Raw genomic sequence first — 3,680 nt, forward strand, 5'->3', positions numbered from 1 at the left:
CAAATGCTTTACATGCGCGTCTAGCTGTAACGAGTAAGCCTCGCCATCCTAATAATCTTATCGGAAGTGAAAGGTATGTTGGCTCGGCCGAAAGCACGCATACGAAGGATTTTCTTTTTTCTAAATTATCAATTTCCGATTTTTCTCTTTCGCTAAGGAACTTTTCTCGCGGCCATTCTGATTCGCTCTTTAGTAAAAACTCTGGTCCCTTAAACCATCGTGCTTCCGAATGTAAAACAGTTTTAGAAAAGCGAGTGGCGTCGTCTGCCGGATTCTGACCGGTAGGCACCCCTCTCCACTCCGAGCTTCGCGTTAAATCACCAATTTCGCCCAATTGGTTCGCGACGAAAACCTGTCGTGTACGGGGCTCCGATTTTATCCACCTAATGACCGTCGCGGAGTCTGACCACAAAAATCGATGAGTAATTTCGATTTCGAGCTCATTCTCTACAAACTTCGTAAGTCGCGGGCCGAGAAGTGCTGCTTGTAACTGTAAACGCGGTACGGAGAGGGGCTTTAGCGGTGCGACTCTGATCTTTGACATAACTAATGAAACGTGAGCGCGTCCGTCTGTATTTTCGAAACGCAAATATACAGCCGCGGCGTAAGCAGTTAAACTCGCATCACAGAACATGTGAAGTTGCGCTTTATGCTCTTGTTTATCAATAGATGTTAGACAACGTTGTATTCGACAATCTCTAATGCTCTTCAAGTTCGATAGCCAGTCTAGCCAAACTACATGTTCTTCATCGCGTAACCTAGTGTCACAATCGATTCCACTACGCCAAACTTCCTGCATAAGGATTTTTGATTTTAAGGTAAAAGGAGAAACAAGACCAAGTGGATCAAAGATCGACATAATGACTCTCAAAAATTCGCGTTTCGTTGGTCTTTTTTCGCCGTTTAAAATCTCTTTTGGAATTTTAGAAAATTTTGTGTTGAATTTCAATTCGTCCGATTGCGAATCCCAAAAAAGTCCCAAAACTCTCTCTCCTCCTTGGTCGCATAGTCGCGTTTCCTGTTCTTTTTTAGGTACATTTTCATTTGCGATTTCAGGTAAGACTTCGATGGCATTGCTTGCCCATTCATGCATTTCGAAATTAGCTTCTTTATTTATCATGATGACGTCGCGTATCATTTTAACCGCGTCTGATTTAGTTTTTACACTCGTCAAATAGTCATCCATGTAACTGTTTTTTATAATACTTTTAGATGCTTTTGGATGTGAATCGGAGAACTGTTCAGCATTTTTATTTTTTATATAACTCGCATTGCACGGTGATGATTTTGCCCCAAACATTAAACTCTTCATTTCATAAACGCCGGGCTCCCTCTCTCTTTTCTCTCCACGCCATAAAAACCTTTGCGCGCCGCGATCTTCCTTGATAACGTTTATACGCAAAAACATGTCTTTAATATCACTGATAACCGCTACACTGTATTTCCTGAATCGTATAAGAATTCCGGGTAAAACTTGTAAAAGATCCGGCCCGGCGTCTAATTGATCGTTCAAATTTATACCCTCAGTTTTTGCAGCGGCGTCAAATACATAACGTATTTTATTAGGTTTGTTTATATTATAAACCCCAAAATGTGGCAAATACCAAATCTTTGGTCTCTTATCGTTAGTATTTACTTTTTCGGCATAACCGAGTTCTATAAAACGATTCACCTCTTTGTAATATAATATTGCATAAACTGGATCGCGATTTAACCTTCGTTCTATTGTCATTAAACGTTTTTTTGCTGTCGAATAGCTATTCACATCTACAAAGCATTCTTTTTTCCACAATAAACCCGTTTCCCAACAATCACCTAAGTTACGACTTGTTTTTTCCAATATTTCCACTGCGTGATCGTGTTTGCTCTTGTTATTAATTTTCAAACTCATTCCCAAGCTATCTAAATCAAAATAATGTTTTAATAACGCGTCTAATCTTACTTCTTCTTCGCACGATTCGTCGCCGATATGTGTCTCCGACTCGTGCTCTCTCGAGTTGTCATTCACATTTAACCCTGCTTGTGTTGTTTTTGATGTGTGGCATTTACGACCGTGCACAGCATAGCCTAACAAAGATCGCGAGACCGCTACCTCACTATTTTTTATTTCTTTTAACTCTCGCGTTGCTATAAGCTGCCAGTTATCTTAGCCTATTAGGATTTTTACGTGTGGATTTTTATACGGTTCGATGGGTAAATCTTTTTCGATTTTTGTTAAATTGAAAAGAAAATTATTACTGATTGATTGTGTTGGAAGTTTTAAGTTTTTTACCAATATCGCACCATTAACTTTAAATTTTCCAAAGGAACCGATAACATTAAAATTTACTTTTTCCGATTCCTTCAAAATTATTTTCTCACTATTAATACCTTGTAAAGATAAATTAACTTTTTCACCGCGGGCCCCTATGTCTCTTGCTAATTTTTCATCGATTAAAGTAATAGTCGAACCTTCGTCCAATAACGCATAAGTTTTTAAAGATGTTTTTGCACCTTCTACATAAATAGGCAGAATTTTCAATAAAACACTCGGTTCCTCTAGTCATTTTTGCGACTCGTTTCTACGGGAATCCGTGTTTACGGTACCCCCAGCTTTATTATTTCCAGACACAGATTGCGAAGTTCTTTCTTTGTACTTAGTATCGTTTGTACTGTTTGAATTATGTAATAATAAGTGATGACGTTTTTTGCAACGAGAGCATCTATTTGGCTCGTTACAATTATCTCTCCTATTTTGCTTTTTTAAACAGTTATAGCACAAACCGGAATTTCTTGCTACCGCCCACCGTTGGTGTAAAGGTTGTTTTTCAAACAAAACGCACTCCCACAAGTGATGATCATTATTTTTACAAAAAACGCATTGTTTATTTAAACCAAAACTGTTGTTTACATTTAGATTTATATGTAACTGGTCGGTATTTTCTATCTCCCTTGCATGCGTTTCCGCACATACTAATCTGGTTCGCGGTTGCATCGCCTTTTGTTTATTAATCAATGATCGTTGCGTAGCCGACGTTTCAGTTACGTCAGTATCAAAGATTCCGGCTGAAATGGCCAGCTCAGCCTCGATGTATAAAAAATCAGCTAATTTTTCTAACTCGGACTTTTCTGCACTAGCAGTCGCGGCATATCTGTTGTATGCGAATTTAAGAGTAGGAAGTAATTCCATACCAATAGATTTTATCAATTCGGGACTGTATAAGTAACCAATCAATGACAAATTTTTAAATGCCACCGCAGCATTTTTAAGTTTTCAAGCAAATCGCATTAGACTTATCTTCCCGCTTTCTAACGACGGTAGATTGTTCAAGTCCTCAACAATTTTTTGAGAAACAACATTTTTGTTACTATAATGTAACTCAAGCGTACGCATTATCTCTGCAGCGTCGCGACTTGTAGCAAGGAAAATACCTACGGCTTCGCGCGCTTCACCTTTTAACGCTTCGTTTAAACGCGTAATATTCTCCTGCTCACTGTATTCCCCAAGTAAAGTAGAGCTTTCATATGCCTTTTTAAAATTTAACCATTCTAACGCATTGCCCGCAAAACTAGGTAAATATTTATCTGTTGTTAATCGATTGATTAGTCGCGAATTTCCCGCACTAAGCAGCGAATTTTGCAAACTATTGAAGGTTTGTTCCAAAACATCGACGAGACGTCTCGTCGGGTCGACATCGCTT

The 3,680-nt window shown here is 38.7% G+C and overlaps 2 protein-coding genes across 2 annotated transcripts in view; one reads left to right on the forward strand and one right to left on the reverse strand.

Annotated features, from left to right (window-relative positions):
- Positions 1-3,680, reverse strand: part of LOC117169996 — a 10,078-nt gene that overhangs the window by 5,871 nt on the left and 527 nt on the right. The window lies entirely within an intron of this gene.
- The window catches only part of LOC117170203 (alpha-1,6-mannosyl-glycoprotein 2-beta-N-acetylglucosaminyltransferase-like), a 72,078-nt gene continuing 68,722 nt past the window's right edge, over positions 325-3,680 (forward strand). Inside the window, exon 1 of the mRNA XM_033356813.1 lies at positions 325-556. The gene's annotated coding sequence lies outside the window, so the exon portion shown is untranslated. The remainder of the gene's footprint in view (positions 557-3,680) is intronic.

Source organism: Belonocnema kinseyi, chromosome 3 (assembly GCF_010883055.1).
Source record: "Belonocnema kinseyi isolate 2016_QV_RU_SX_M_011 chromosome 3, B_treatae_v1, whole genome shotgun sequence".
Lineage (NCBI taxonomy): Eukaryota > Metazoa > Arthropoda > Insecta > Hymenoptera > Cynipidae > Belonocnema > Belonocnema kinseyi.